The sequence below is a fragment of the Gobio gobio genome (assembly GCF_949357685.1).
Source record: "Gobio gobio genome assembly, chromosome: 18".
In the NCBI taxonomy this organism is placed as follows: domain Eukaryota; kingdom Metazoa; phylum Chordata; class Actinopteri; order Cypriniformes; family Gobionidae; genus Gobio; species Gobio gobio.
In genome coordinates this window covers 2,576,193-2,593,737 of record NC_137111.1, presented here as the reverse complement: position 1 = coordinate 2,593,737, position 17,545 = coordinate 2,576,193, and positions in this window count along the sequence as shown.

The window sequence follows — 17,545 nt, the reverse complement described above, 5'->3', positions numbered from 1 at the left end:
AAAAGCTATGAAATGAAGAAAATGAAATTATTGGGAATAATTTAACACACATTCATGGAAAAAATATATTAAAATTGAAGTCAGATATTCTGATAGTGATTAGGCCAGCAGAGAAGGCCTTGCTGGCCCTGACAGCCCACCACTGAGGTTTTCTCACTTTGCTGGGGAAGTTTGTGTAAGGCAAATCTGCCCAGATTTAGCACAAACACTCAATTCGTGAGTCATCATGATATATTTAATACAGCGTACTGCACAGTCAAACATACAAAGTCAGTGCTAGAAGGCTAGGCTACAATGGTAAAATGAAATAGCCTAAATATATAAAGTTATGAAACTTCACTTTGCCCTCAGCCAAAACGATTTGCCAGGGAACAAATTATAGCCCTAATTAAAGATCGGGCATTATTTCTACACAAGATGAATTCTATTATGTTTTAACCACTACAGAGTCAGTGGTAGACGTCAGAAGGACTAGCCGAGGTAAGGCTGCTCTCAGCTGGGTTAATGAGCTCTGAGCACCGGTGATCGACTGGATCTCACAACTCCAAAAACATCAGATCAAATTTTCAAATAAGCGCTTTATCAATAAACCATAGATTTGAACTTTAAACAAGTAGGGGAGCACGGGGCACAACCTAACGCGGGGTTAGTTGTAACACGCATGTTTTAACCCTTTCTACACATGCCAGAATGACAAAACAGTGTATTTACTAGTTGCCATATAAACATTATTTAGAGAAAAAAAATAGCGCCAAAATTAAAAAATCTCTTGAAGATATTACTGAACATGTATTTAACCATATCAAAAGTAAATGTCATACTTAAGTTTAGTTTTCATCTCATTTTTTTTGTTTATTTTTAATAAGAAAAATCTGATATTATTTTAATCTTACTATTTTATTATTTATTATTTTAATCCCACCACATGTTACAATGTACCCCACCAATGAGGCATGTTGTCACATTTCACTTCCATTCTTTCGGGGTAAATAAAGAAAAAAGTATACACTGTATTAATGAAACAAAACCACATAATTGTACTAGACATGTGTGCAATTAATGTGGGAAAAAATAAATACTCTGAACCCCAAGTGGATTTACACAAACTGAGAAAGTCAAAAAGCGTTAGGTCATGTCCCGCTCTCCCCTACATTCTTGCCTGAAAAACGCTAAAATCTAAATTTTTTGACACACTAACAGTAGTATTTTTAAATTACGCAAGTTTTCTCTTCTGCTGGTTGGTGCGAGATGCATTCTGTTCTTTGAGTTATTTCCTGAGTCATGAGCTTCACTACAGCCACTGTTGCTGACACTAACAGTGAATGTTAATCTTCTCTAACTCATTTAACCAGTAAATTATCACATGGTACCAGAACAGAAACAACTGAAGACATAAAAACACATTTAAAACTCACCAACCAGATGCCACAAACAGAGCAAAAGTATTTTGAGAAACATTTTCTTCATTGGTTCACTGAAAAGCCCACGATAGTGACTCTTAAAATGTTGGGAAACCCTTAAAATGTTGGATTGATTTGAAAGACGACTGAACTGTGATATTTATCTGGTTCTGTGTGAATCCTCCCCCAACCACAGTTTCCGTTCACACGTCCATCTCCTTTAACATCGTGAGAATCAACAAGCTTTTGCTGATGTTACATTTTCAAATTAATTCTGGCCCTGAATGTCAATTCAAGTCACCTTCATTTATATAGCGCTTTTTACAACACAGATTGCTTCAAAGCAGCTTTTGTCAGGGTTCTGTCACTTCAGTCTAGTTTATTCATGGTTTTGTGACAGAGCCCTGACACTCCTGTATCGTTTATCTTGTCTTGTGTGAGCGCGCAGCTTTGAGCATGCTCGAGCTGCGTGCTCTTCTGGCCTTGTGTTTTGTGTGCGGGCATGGTGTTCGGATCCCAGCACTTCGGTCTAGTTTGGGTTTCAGTTTTGAGTTGGGATTCGGACATTCATGCTCCGCGTGTTTGTTTTTTGTCACGAGCGCACGGAATAAGCATTCGCTCGTTCTCGTGCGCTCTGTCTTGTCATGTGAGCGTGTGCTCTTCTGTCTGTGTGTTGTGTTCTGTGTAGCACAAGGTTCATATTTACATTGGCCGTGTGAGTCATGTTATGTTTTGTCTTATGTTGTGTAGCACGTGGTTGGTGTTTTTCACTGGCTGCGTGCTTTCATGTTGTCATGTTTTGTGTGAACATGCAGCTGATGAGTTTTCATGTCACGTTTGGTGTGAGCATATGTCTTGTCAAGTGTTTCTTTGTGCCATGTGCTCATGTCTATTGTCTAACCCCGACCACCTTGTTTCCTGATTATTGGTTCATTTGCCCCACCTGTCTTCCCTCGTTACCCTCTTTTTCCTGATTATTGGTTCATTTGCCCCACCTGTCTTCCCTCGTTACCCTCTTTTTCCTGATTATTGGTTCATTTGCCCCACCTGTCTTCCCTCGTTACCCTCTTTTGTTTGTTCCCTATTTAATCTTCTTGTGTTTGCAGTCCAGTGCGGAATAGTCATCGAATGTTCCTCATGTTTTCTTGCTCCCGTCAAGTCAAGTCAGTTTTTCCCCCTCAGGTTAGTTTGTTGTGTCTTGTTTTATTTTGTTATTCACATAAAAAAGCCCATTCCTCTGCATCCTCGCTTCTTTCCCTTTACCAACCCTGACAGCTTTACAGTGATAATAGGACATTATTTTGTTTTAGATGAAAAGCTAAAGTACGTTTTTGATTGATTAATTTCTGTTGTAAAAACTGATTAGTTATTTAATTTGGCGCCATGTAAACAACACCATCCTCAACTAAAACAGAAAAGCCCCAATGCATTCCAGACTCCATCCGCACTGCAACAGCACCTGGTGGCCGGAGAACGTCTTGGGTTACGTATGTTACCTCTGTTCCCTGAGAACAGGGAACGAGGTGCTACGTCGGAAAGACACTACGTGGAACGCCTCAGCGTGACAGGTGTCTGAAGCTACTATCGAATCACGGCAAACCCTTTGACCGACGACAGCCCATGACGTCATCAAGGTGCGACCTGGAAGTATATAAGGGTGCCTTGCCAACACATACACATCTTCTCGTCTGAAGGGACTGTATGGCAGACAGATCCCGAGGCATGGCAGGCAACGCAGCGTCTCGTTCCCTGTTCTCAGGGAACAGAGGTTACATACGTAACCCAAGACGTTCCCTTTCGAAAGGGCACGTCGGAAAGACGCTACGGGGAACGATATACCAACACCACCATGCTGAGGGGAGTGTCTGCCCACTGGCAGTGACAACTGTCAGAACAAGCAAATTCAACTGAAAAACCTGAGCCACTCCCCCTCAGGTCACACTGGGCTGTCAGTGACAGCATCCCCTACGGTCATAGCCCAAGCTATACGCCTAAAGAGGAACCTTAATGCAACTGCATGAGGTCCTATCCAGACTGTTCAAAGGCCTGGGACCAACTACTTCGACAGAAGGGGTCCCTTTAAGGGAATGTGGCCAGGGGACCCGAAGGAACCCCAGCCAAATCACTATCCGGGGAACAAATTCGCCCGAGTGCCACTAGGGAGGCCTGACCTGTGGGCCTAAGTGTTTGGACACTTCGGTTTGCCCAACCCTGTCTGTTCAGAAACAGAGCTTCCGGACGGTGCCTAAGTGAGGCAACCAGACTAAACACTGGCAGTCTTTAGTTTTCTGGCAGGTGTTTTCCAACCACCTGATACTTTTTCCTGCAGGACTCCCGTCTCCTCTGTGTCCTACTCCACCACGGAGGGGGCCCACGGGAAGATACGCTATCCCTCTGGTCCTGCCTATGGCCCTCAAGCCGTGAAGGACCAGGTCCCGCCTGCCCAGGTGTGGACGCGGATCTCAGCGGTATGCAAGTCTTGATTGCAGCTGAGCGCGCCTTCGCCTCCCTGAACTTTCCAGCCACCGCCTCCACGGTGGTGCCAAAAAGTTCAGTAGGCAAAACCGGCGAACCGAGCCTGACCTTCTGCCGCGTACGCCCCGGCCATTCAACCGCGAGGTCGCTTTCAGCGGTCTGGATGGCAGAGATTGAGCTCTCAGTGTCGATGTCCAACCAGAGACGAGATAGTTCGCAAACGTCTCGGCCATGGGGGGCATCGACACATACCCATGTTCACCCATCCCCTCAACATCAGCGAGGCTAGCTCGCTTATGTCGGTGGATGCGGGCAGAATACAGGTTCTTCCATGCCGCCTGGACCTCAGCATGAAGGTCCGGGAGGAATGGAAGCCTCGTCTGAAGTGTTGGTCTATGGCCGGGGAGAAATCGATCGTCGAGTCTGCCGCGAGCTATCTCTCCCCTAGTGCGCCGCCAAGGCAGCTTTAGCCTGCCCGCACTATGCTCCATAGCATAGGCTGAGAGGATCCAGGCTGATCCTGATCGCTGTTACCACCCTTCTGACAGCAGACACAGATGAGAGCGGAGCGTTCTCAGTGGAAAACGCTCACAGTTTGCACAGGTAGCTCCCTCAAGAACTGCCTGAGCGTGCTCATCACCCAGGCAAAAAATGCACCCTCCGGTGTCAGAAACCTCAGACATGGGTCAGCACACTTTCTGAAACTCTGCCTGTTTTCTGTGCGTTTCATCCTTTTAGTTCGCTATTACCTCCAATCCGCAGTACCGCTTCAAACAGACAGTCCTTGAAGACGAAAAAGATGTGTATGTGTTGGCAAGGCGCCCTTATATACTTCCGGGTCGCACGTTGATGACGTCATGGGCTGTCGTCAGTCAATGGGTTTGCCGTGATTCGATAGTAGCTTCAGTAGCGCGAGTTCCCTTTCGAATGGGAACAAAACCACGAAATAGTTTGAAATAGTTTTGAAACTATACCATCATGGTCCCTGCACAAACCCCAAAAAAGATGAGTCTGTAAAAAAAAAACGGGGACGGAATGTACACAAGCATTACGTGTTCAGCCTATAGGCAAGCGTGTTTGAATACATACATGTGCATATGTGTTTTTATCTGTACAGAGGGGAAGGGAAGGTGGCCTTCACAGGGGAGAGTCTAGTTGATACGGTCTCTGCCAACACTTCAGGGCTGTGTTGTGGTTGTGTCTCGGTGCAGGCCTACCATTAGATTAGATTAGATTAGATTCAACTTTATTGTCATTACACAAGTACAGGTACAAGGCAACGAAATGCAGTTTAGGTCTAACCAGAAGTGCAACAGCAGCAAGTGCAGGATATACAATGGTTGAATAAGTGCAAGACATGGATATGTACTGAATATATGTAAATATATATATGGAGAGATGGTTATTACTATAAACATAATTTACAGGTGAATATGTACAGTGAATAAATATACAGATGGCTATTACTATAAACAGAATTTTACAGATAGAGGTATACAATGATATGTTAGGCTAAAATGAGGAATATAGCAGTGGATTAAGGTAGTGCAATATATTATGGACAGAAGCTATCCGAAAAAAGTGCAGTGGAAAGTGATTGCATATTACAGTTAGAAGTAATATGTTATACGGTGCAAAATGCATATGTAAACAGTTGGTACTGCAAATGAGCATAATACAGTTAAGGTATTGTAGTGCAAGATGCATAAGTAAACAGTTGTTACTATATAAACAAGTGCAAATTGATATTCCAGTAGTGCAAATAACAAGTGAAGGCAGATGTGAGGGGGGAGAGGAGAGTTAACAGTATATGAGGGGAGTAGATCAGCGGGGGTTCGAGTTTTTTAGTCTGTTAGAAAAACTGTTCTTTAGTCTGCTGGTCCTGGTCCGGTGGCACCTGAAACGCCTGCCGGAGGGCAGGAGAGAAAACAGTCTGTGGGCTGAGTGAGAGGAGTCCTTAAGGATGCTGCGAGCTCGATGCAGACAGCGTTTCCTCTGGATGTGCTCGATGGCAGGTAGTGGAGTCCCTGTGATGCGCTGGGCAGTTTTCACCACCCGCTGCAGTGCCTTGCGCTCCGCAACAGAGCAGCTCCCATACCATACTGCCACACAGTTGGTCAGGATGCTTTCTATTGCGCAGCGATAGAAGTTCACCAGGATAGCCGAGGAGAGCTGATTCTTCCTCAGTGTCCTCAGGAAGAAGAGGCACTGGTGAGCTTTCTTGACCAGGCTGGAGGTGTTGGTCGTCCACGACATGTTCGCCGAGATGTGGATCCCCAGGAACTTGAAACTGGAGACATGTTCAACAGCCATTCCATTGATGTGGATGGTGTCGTGTGTGCCTCTTGACTCCTTCCTGAAGTCCACGATGAGCTCCTTTGTTTTGGTGGTGTTGAGGAGCAGGTTATTTTCAGTGCATCAATCTCCTCCCTATAGGCAATCTCATCGTTGTTGCTGATGAGACCAATCACCGTAGTGTTGTCCGCAAACTTGACGATGTGAAGAGGGAGTAGAGAAACGGACTTAGCACACAGCCCTGTGGTACACCAGTGTTAAGAGTGATGGATGTGTACAGGTGAATCCTGATCAAACATTCTGGGGTCTGTCAGTTAGGAAGTCCAAAATCCAGTTACACATTGAGGTGTTGATGCCCAGGTCTCCAAGTTTGGCTATTAACTTGGTTGGGATGACAGTGTTGAATGCTGAGCTGAAGACAACAAACAGCATACGTGCGTAAGTGTTCTTATTGTCCAGATGAGTGAGCACAGAGTGCTCCAAACGGCATCCTCTGTGCTCCTATTGCTGCGGTAGGCAAACTAGTGTGAGTCCAATGTGGATGGTAGAGAGTCTTTTAGGTGTTCCAGGACCAGCCGCTCAAAGCACTTCATAGCGATGGGTGTGAGTGCTACAGGGTGGTAGTCATTAGGCCACCTCGGGCTAGAGTGTTTCTGCACTGGCACAATGGAAGTGCGTTTAAAGCATGATGGTACAGCTGCTTGGGCAAGAGACAGGTTGAAAATGTCTGTAAAAACCCCAGCGAGCTGCTCCGCACATGCCCTGAGAACACAAGCAGGGATAATGTCTGGTCCAGCAGCCTTGTGCGCGCTGATCCTGCTCAGTGCCTTGCAGATATCTGTGGTGGAGAGTGTTGTCACAGGTCGGGGCGGGCCAACCCAGACTGCACCCACCCCTGAAAAACCCGGGAACCACCTTGAGGAACGTGTCAAGGACCAGACAGACAAGGGAATAAAATACAGTTTATTTATTATATTAAAAGATCAATGAATTGGATAGGTCCTAATTAAAATCTTCTTCTTGCCGCCAGGACAGTTCAAGAGTCTCTAGACCTCCCGGGACGGGAGGGACGATCGTGACGGACCGGAGGCTCGGAGGGGAATCAGGGGAGAATCCCCGCGCCGTCCAGGTAGGTCACTGGGTAAGTACTCCTCTACGGGACTCAAGAGGGGAGGCCGTGGTCATACGAACCCCATTCAGACTGGAACCAGGTAAGTATGCTGATGCGAGGGCGAAGCGAGTCACTGGGGTTGCTCCGGAGGGAGGTACTCAGGGGTGGGGGCAAGCGAGCCACTCTCTTCTTCTGAGCAGGGTAAAGGCTTCCAATAAGGGCGTGTGGGGACCACCAGGCGGGGGGACACTTTGAGCGGGGCTCTCACGTCAGCTGAACACTGGGACAGACACAGCACAGTTTCGACGGTTCAACAGTATGTGAAGCTTTTCAACTGATATACCTTCTCTCCTTTTGAACAGGGTAAAGGCTTCCAATAGGGGCGTGTGGAGACCACCAGGCGGGAAGGACACTTTGGGCGGAACACTCGACCACCAGGCGGGGAGGACACTTTGGGCAGAACACTTCACTTCAGCTGAGCACTGGAACAGTACAGCAAGGTCTCAACGGTTCAACAGTGTGTGAAGCTTTGCAACTGATATACCTTCTCTCCTTTGAACAGGATCAAGGCTTCCAATAAGGGCGTGTGGAGACCACCAGGCGGGGAGGACACTTAGAGCGGGGCGCTCACGTCGGCTGAACACTGGGACAGACACAGCACAGTTTCAACAGTACATGAAGCTTGCAACTGATATACCTTTTCTTCTTCTGAACAGGGTAAAGGCTTCCAATAGGGGCGTGTGGAGACCACCAGGCGGGGAGGACACTTTGAGCGGGACGCTCACTTCGGCTGAGCACTAGAACAGACACAGCACAGTTTCAACAGTACATGATATATGAAGCACTCAGCATTAACAGGGCCGGGTCTTTTCAAAGCAGGAAGTTGGGCGGTTGCTTTATCAAAGCCCTTCGTTAGAGACAGCGGGAGGAAGACTGTAGGAAAAGAGTGCACGGCAGACTTCTATTACTTCTCCACACACCAATTTCACTTCACAGCACAAACCGTGTAAATCGTCACTTCAGGCACTGCAATTCCACTCGCACACCGTGCATTCGGGCCAGCACTCACCCACCGGTCTTTTCTCCCACCAGATCGGATCTCGTCCTCGATCAGGGCTTGACTTCGCTCCGGGAAAGCAGAAGAACGATGCAGCGATCGTCACATTCGGCAAGGAGAGGACGGAAGTTGGAGACAGATCATTCACTCGGTGTAATAGTTCACTCGTGCCAAACATTTTCCAAACTCTCCACACCACTTCAGTGTTAGTGCATATAAACAACGGATCAAATACTCATCACTTGCGTCTTTCTCACTACTGACGATATTCCTCAAGTCTTCGCTGACAAATACTTCACTCCTTCCTTCCTCTTCCACAGCTTCAATCTTTCCCACTCCACAGCCCAGCCTCAATAAAAAGAACAACCCGCTGACAAACCCAGCATCATACGGGAGGAGATCCACCCCACAGTCTGTTTTCTCTCTGTTTTTAAAGCCTCATCTGAATAGGTGTCCCTCTCACAGCGTTCTTTGTAATTGCCCCACACCTGCTGTCACTCAGGCAATCAGCCCCGCTGCCATGGCAACAGATTCACAGGGCATAGAACAGATGTTCACTGGGAAATCCTGAATGACTGCATTCACCAGGATCTTAGTCCCGTTCATTTTGTCACCCCGTGACAGTGGGATTGGTGGGTGGTCATCTGAGGGTTTGAGCTTGGTGGCAGTTTCTCTGTTGTCTCTTTCAAAGCGAGCATAAAAGTAATTTAGCTCGTTCAGGAAGTTGACATCAGTGGCTGCGGGGGTGGAGTGGGTGGGTTTGTAGTCACTGATGGCCTGAATGCCCTGCCACATGCGTCGAGGGTCAGAGTTGGAAAAGTGTCCCTCTATCCTCCATCTGATCTGGATCCGGCTGTCTACAGTAAACCTCAAGATGAACAGAGAGTCTAACATTAGCGTAGATGCCATTCTTTTTATGATGTGACGATTATATCATCTGTTATGGGAAGTCTTCCTGGTTCCGGCTGACCTAGTTAATGCAGCCTAACAATCATTTAACTGATCTGAATAATATAAATTGATAATGTTCTATGTGCCATAGTAAAGAGATGTGTTTTAGTCTAGATTTAAACTGACCAAGTGTGTCTGCTTCCCGAACAATGCTAAGAAGACTGTTCCAGAGCTTAGGTGCTAAATAGGAAAAGGATCGACCGCCTGCAGTTGATTTTGATATTCTAAGTATTATCAACTAGCCAGAGTTTTGAGACCGAAGTAGACGTGATGGAGTATAATGTGTTAAGAGCTCACTCAAGTACTGGGGAGCTAAACCATTTAGTGCTTTGTAAGTAATAAGCAAGATTTTGAAATGTATGCAATGTTTAATAGGGAGCCAGTGCAGTGTTGACAGAACCGTGCTAATATGATCATACTTCCTGGTTCTAGTAAGAACTTGAGCTGCTGCGTTTTGGACCAGCTGGAGTTTGTTTATTAAGCGAACAGGGCAACCACCCAGTAAAGCATTACAATAATCTAGCCATGCTTGAGCTCATGAACGCATGAAGTAACTGTTCAGCATTTGGCATTGAGAGCATGTGCCATAATTTAGATATATTTTTAAGATGGTAGAATGCAGTTTTACAGATTCTAGAAACGTGGCTTTCAAATGAAAGATTGACAAAGAGCACACCCAGGTTCCTCACTGATGACAAGGACTTGACAGAGCAAATATCAAGTGTTAGATAATATTCTAGGTTACTACTTGCAGAGTTTTTTTGTCCAGTGATTAAAAATTCATTTTTTTTCTGAATTAAGTTTTGTATACCTATTTTGTATATCAGCTATGCATTCCTTAATCTTGTGAATTGGTAAGTTTTGTCAGGGAGTGAAGAAATATAGAGCTGAGTATCGTTAGCATAACAATGAAAACTAACGGCAAGCTTCCTAATGATATCTCCCAGTGGTAGCATGTACAGGGTGAAGAGCAACGGTCCTAGCACTGAGCCTTGCGGTACTCCATAATGAACTTGTGATCATTGTGACATCTCTTCATTTACTGCTACAAACTGATAGCGGTCAGATAAGTATGATTTAAGCCAGTGGTTTTCAAACCCTGGGTCGCCAGGATGATTAAAAAAAAGTTACATTAAAAATCAAAAAATAATAATTTTGTTTTCATAAAATCAGTCTATAGGCATATATAAAAGGAATAATTTTGTGAAATATATTTGACTTAAATAATTAACGGATTAACAAAAAGAAAGAAAAAACTGCGACTGAGATGCTGAGTTTGGTTCATTATCGTGAGGCGCGGCCCTCCTCAAACAAGTTCACGGAAAGGAAACCAGACGACAGAAAGCACATCTTTTTTTTATTTTAGTTTACAATGGCACAATGTAAGTAAACACGTTGCAATTTTGAACAATGTCCTACTCTTATTATCTGTATGACCAAAATGATGGAGTATTTTATGTTTCATTCGTGCGGGCGCCTCCCATGCACAAAAACATATTCATTGCAAACTTTACATCGCAGTCAGTTCATTATCAACATAAAATAGTCAACCTAATATATAAAAAGTTACACAGCTTAGTTTAAATAATCTATAGTAGCCTACAATTCGTGCCATTCAGCGTGAGCTCTGCCGCTGTGGTATTTCCAAGCACATGTGTGCGCATGTGAATACGATGATTGGTATTATACACTGGGCAGAGTTTTGAGACCGCAGTAGACGTGATGGAGTATAATGTGTTAAGAGCTCGCTCAAGTACTGGAGCTAAACCATATAGAGCTTTGTAAGTAATAAGCAAGATTTTAAAATGTATACAATGTTTAATAGGGAGCCAGTGCAGTGTTGACAGAACCGGGCTAATATGGTCACACTTCCTGGTTCTAGTAAGATCTCGAGCTGCTGCGTTTTGGACCAGCTGGAGTTTATTTATTAACCGAGCAGGGCAACCACCCAGTAGAGCATTACAATAATCTAGACTTGAGCTCATGAACGCATGAAGAAACTGTTCAGCATTTTGCATTGAAAGCATGTCCCATAATATTAGATATATTTTTAAGATGGTTAAAGGTCGTTTTACAGATGCTAGAAAGGAACTGTCCTAACTAGGGTTGGGCATCGTTTTGATTTGAACAATTCGGATTCGGATTCTTACTTTCGATATCGGTTCTTTTCGATTCTCGATTCCGATTCTTTGAGGGGTGGAGTCATAACATGTCACAGGCTTATTTCACAGAGGAAATTTTTATTTTGATTCAATAATGAGTTTTAGTTTTGGGACTTTCTTCGCTGGCATTTTCCCCTGCTTTGCTGCAAAGGTGAATGGAGTTTCACAGTCTCCACCGGTTTAGCAATAGCATTAGCAGCAGTCATATTAGGACTGCTACTAGCGTGGGCAATTTGCGTAAAGCTACATTTATCTACAAGGGGAAAAGAATAATTTCAGTTCACCACAATTAGCAATTTTGTCAAGGGTTTTGTTATTACACTACAACCACTTACCTGATTGTGACAAGGCAACGTTAAAGGGATAACGTTAATTCACCATGAAATGAAAATAAAGCCTTCTTTTACTCACCTGCTGTTGTTCAAATGCGCGCATTCCTGTGTGTGCACACTCCAAAACGTCAGTAGCCTCACACAATGTTGTCATGACGACCGGTAGACAACATTCACTTCAGGAGGTTTTATTATTAGTATTATTGTATTATTTCTTATCATATACGTTTTAGAAAAGACAAGAGTCGTGTTTGTTTCTATTGAGCCTGATTTCTCAAAATGGTGCCTGTGTGTTCTTATCCTGGGTGCCATGACAACAATGCGAGTTATAGTAGGCATGAGCACCGGCGACTGCTGATGGCTCTGAGTGCGCACACACAGGAGTAACGGCCGAGCTCAATGTTTTGGCTGAATAATACGGTTTCTTTCTTGCAAAACCTTATAGTATGCCTCCTGAAAACTTTCCATGTATGGTGCGCGTCTCCCTGTATCATTGCGTGATACATTTGTATATTTTTTTTAAATGTTTTAGCCTGGTTGCTATTCACTGCCATAATAGGAAGGAGCGCGTGCAGGACTATTTTTTAAAATTTCTGCTTTTGAGGTCTGAAAAAGATAGAAGGACATAGGGCACTGGGACAACAGCAGGGTGAGTAAAAGATTGCTTTATTTTCATTTCAGGGTGAACTATCCCTTTAATAACGCTGGTTAGCGCAGGGTTGCCCGAGGAGGACGAGACAGTGGAATTGCGCAGAATGTCAAACACGCTTGTTAATTTGTAACGTTACACCACATATTTGTATATATTTGTAGTGCATCTTCCCGTGCAATAAATAAGTTTGTCACATGTGTTGCACTGTGCCAACCCAGGCATTTTAAAAAATGAAATAAAGCCACACTTTTGAGCGCCACTTACCGTGATTCATGGCTGCAACAGAACAAACGGGCATGGCAAGCACTTCCGGAAATCCGGTGGCCACTATGGAAACCAAAACTTGCGCGTTTAGAACCAACGATCGGAATCGAAAACAAATTTTCTAAACGATTCCAATGGTATATTTATTTTTTAAACAGTTCCAAGTTGGAACTGGTTCTCGATGCCCAACCCTAGTCCTAACTGACGACGAGGACTTGACAGAGCAGCCATAAAGTGTTAGACAGTATTCTAGGTTAGTACGTGCGGAGGTTTTTTGTCCAATGATTCAAAATTCTGTTTTTATCTGAATTAAGTTGCAGGAAATGACCAGTCATTCATTTTTTTAATATCAGCTATGCATTCCTTTAATCTTGTGAATTGGTAAGTTTCATCAGGGCGTGAAGAAATATATAGCTGAGTATCATCAACATAACAATGAAAACTAACGCCATGCTTCCTAATGATATCTCCCAGTGGTAGCATGTACAGGGTGAAGAGCAGCGGTCCTAGCACTGAGCCTTGCAGTACTCCATACTGAACTTGTCATCGGTGTGACATCTCTTCATTTACTGCTACAAACTGATGTCAGATATGTATGATTTAAACCATGCCGATGCAATTCCACTAATGCCAACATAATTTTCGAGCCTATTCAAAACAATGTTGTGGTCAATAGTATCGAATGTAGCGCTAAGATCGAGTAACACTAATAGAAAGATACAACCACTAAATCCTGACTGGAAATCCTCACAGATACCATTTCTTTCTAAAAAGGATTATAGTTGTGAAGACACTGCATTGTTTTTGATAGAAAGGTTAGATTTGAGATTGACTAATTCTGTAGGATCAAGTTGCATTTTTTAATAAGAGGTTTAATAATAGCCAGCTTAAAAGTTTTCTGTACATATCCTAATCACAAAGATGAATTAATGATATTAAGAAGAGGATCTATGACCTCTGGAAGCATCTCTTTTAATAGCCTAGTCGGTATAGGGTTGAGCATACATTTTGTTTATTTTGATGATTTAATGAGTTTAGCAAATTCTTCTTCTCCTATAGCAGTGAATGAGTGTAATTTTTCTTCAGTGAGTCTACAATGCACTGTCTGACACGTTACTGTAGTAGATTGTTGTATTGTTATAATTTTCTTCCTAATATTAACAATATTGCACTTAAAGAAGTTCATAAAGTCATTACAGCTGTGCTGTTTGCAAACATCCGAAGTTGAAGCCTTATTTTTGGTTAATTTAGACACTGTATCAAATAAATACCTAGTGTTGAGTTTGTTTTCTTCTAAGAGAGTCTTGAAATAAGCAGATCTAGCAGTTTTTACGGCCTTTCTGTATGCGATCATGCTCACTTTCCACGAAGTGCGGAAAACCTCCAGTTTTGTTTTCTTTCAGCTGCGCTCCATTTTTCTGGCTGCTGTTTTAGGGGTCCGAGTGTGCTCGTTGTACCACGGTGGTGGACTATTTTCTTTAATCTTCTTTAAGTGCAGAGGAGCAACTGTGTCTAAAGTGCTGGAAAAGATAGAGTCAATATTTTCTGTTGCAACATCAAGTGCTTGAATGAAAACTAATAGCAGAAGAGTGAAATATTGAATTAGATATCTGGATCTACTGGTGTGTTGTTTAGTGTTGTGAGCTGTCAATCATATCTGACCTGTGACTCTTATTTGACTATTGATGGATTCACTTTATTTTAGAGATCAAACCAGACACACAGATGTTTGAACAGATAAAGCAAACAAAAATGTGTTTACATGATTCATTTGACTCAAACGCCAGTAAATTACTTTTATAATGTTTTTCTGTGTTGTTACAACAAAATTCATAGGTGAACATTAATTAAAACATACAATAACCTGTAAATCTAATCGTTAATTTAGAGAAATGTCATTTGGTAACCAGAAAGTTTTGGTCTTGAGAAATTTTGATGAAAAATGCTTGAGTTTATAATCAGATGTTCTGCTTTTGATTGCAGACTTTGGTGTTTTGGCAAATCAGAGCAAAATAACTCATTTAAAACTCTAGTTGAAACATGTGAGTTTGCCTTGGTCTTTTCATCTGGAGAAACTGAGAAGTGTAGATTTGCTACCAAAGTGTAGAAGTGAACTTTGATGGCAATCTTTCTTTTGAAAGCCACATATCTGACATCTGTAAAACCACTTTTTTCCATCTTAAAAATGTTGCAATGTCAGATGCAGAAAAGTTAGTTCATGCGTTCATGATCTCAAGGCTAGATTATTGAAGGCCTAATAAACAAACTCCGGCAGCTCGAGTTCTTACTAGAACCAGGAAGTGTGACCATATTAGCCCGGTTCTGTCAAAACTACACTGGCTCCCTATTAAACAGTGCATACATTTCAAAATCCTTCTGATTACTATAAAATCCCCAGAACTTGAGCAAGCTTTTATCACTTTATAGTCCTTCATGTCTATTGCTATCTCTAAACTCTGGTCAGTTGATAATACCTAGAATATCAAAATCAACTGCAGGTGGTCAATCCTTTTCCTATTTAGCACCTTTAGTCTTCCTAGCATTGCTCGGGAATCTGTAGACAAATGGATTTATTTCCTACAATAACAAACTGGTTCAATAAAAGTGATTTCTTATTACAATAGTAGATAAATAAATACATTAATTAATTAATTAAAAACATGTCACTCTTAACATTTGAGGAGGTGACGGGAAGACACCGGATAGCAAATCTAGTAATAATGTCTCTGATTAAACCAACCGCCTATCACTCAATCAAATAACCACATTGCTTTTGAAAGTTCTGTATATAGTTTGGTGTAATAATTAACATTACAATTGCGTTATGATTCTCACTCGGCTTGTGAATTAGCAGAACTTGCCCACAGCCACTTCAAAACTATTCACAAGATTCCATAGATTTGATTTTGGTTGTCATTTGTTGAAATAAATATTGTGAAAAGAATACAGTGTGTCGGTGTCAAGTTTACCTCAATCTTACCTTTATAATTTATATAAATTAATCATGAGCTCAGAATTACTCTCTGTTGTATCAAGATGTGTTTTTGACAATGCTAAGACTTGAATATTATCTGTATCCTCGCTGTCACAGACACCCTCAACACTACACTTCCCAGAATCCCTCCTGCTCACCATCACCCATTCATCAATCTCCTGCACCTGCAAGCCATCACCCTTTTGGATAACTTTAAAAAATAATTGCACAACCACCAAATAGGGGGCTGTCAGGATATACACACTGAAAAGGTTAGTGAAGTTACAAACACACACTTTATTTGGGAACAAAGGGCAGAGAATGGTGTGTAGCAGATACACTTGTATCATGGTGAGAGATGGAAGAGGAATAAAAGTCTTGATGGTTGTCTTACAGAGGAAGTATGGAGATGGAGAAACGGATACCTCAGCAGCCGGGATGAAAGGTGAGTAACGAAAGCCAACACTCTGGGATGAAGTCGCTAGGAGACAGGAACACACTCTGGGAAAACCAAGGAGATCAGGTAAGGGAGTATTTCCTAGTGCAAGGCCAGACAAGGACTGGAGGGGAGCTTGTGAAGGTGAGGGTTTGAGTGGTCCCGGGTGGCCAGTACCCACAGAAGAATGAGCTGACTCCATGAGAGGGATGCGATGATTCTTTGGAATGAAAAGACGGTCCGTGGGACACCCCGGCGGAGCATCTCATCAAGAACCTGCTTCGAGTAGCTGGCTGTCCAAATCCCAACGAACGGCTGACAAAGAGATTGAAGGGAAGCACTGGCTCAGGAGTTTCATTGGAGTCTGAGGAAGCATGAAGTCTTGATAGGGCGTCAGCACAAGAACAAGGACGATAGGAGATACTGAACTGGAAACGGGTGAAGAATAATGCCCACCTGGCTTCAGGATTCAGTCTCTTTGCTTCTTTGAGATACTGCAAGTTCTTATGGTCAGTAAGGACTACAAAATGGTGACGAGCTCGCTCTAGCCAGTGCCTCCACTCCTTGAGAGCAAGTTTGATGGGGAGTAACTCTCTATTCCCAATGTCGTAGTTTTGCTTCACCGGGGAATTTTTTTTTAAAAAGAAGGCACATGGAAGAGGTTTGGCTGACTTCTCCTGCTGCCGCTACTCCTGTCGTGGACCTGTCAGGATCAGGATGGCACAGGAGTGCTGCAGTAGTGAAGGCATTTTTCAGGGCTTGCATTGCTTTATCAGCCTCAGGGTTCCAGGACAGAGACTTGGGCTTGCCTTTCAACAGGTGAGTGGAGAGGTCAAGATGCTATAGTTCTGAATGAATCAACGGTAGAAATTAAACACCTGCACAACAACACAACACAACAACACACACTAAACACCTGCACAACACAGCACACTAAACACCTGCACAACAACACAACACAACAACACACACTAAACACCTGCACAACAACACACACTAAACACCTGCACCATAACACAACAACACACACTAAACACCTGCACAACACAGCACACTAAACACCTGCACAACAAAGCACACTAAACACCTGCACAACAACACACACTAAACACCTGCACAACACAGCACACTAAACACCTGCACAACAACACACACTAAACACCTGCACAACAACACAACAACACACACTAAACACCTGCACAACGTGTTACGGATGTAACCCTCGTTCCCTGAGGACGGAACGGAGACGTAACGTTAGTGACTAACGAATTGGGGTTTCGCTTAGAAGCCTATTATCTTCGAGCTTTAAGAAAACGCCCAATGGCGTGCCAATGCCATGGGGCATGCGGAATTTGCATACGTAACTCTGCCTCACCGTGTGAGTATAAAAGGAAGTACGTGGCAATATGGCATTATGTTACCTGCTTGAGGAGCCA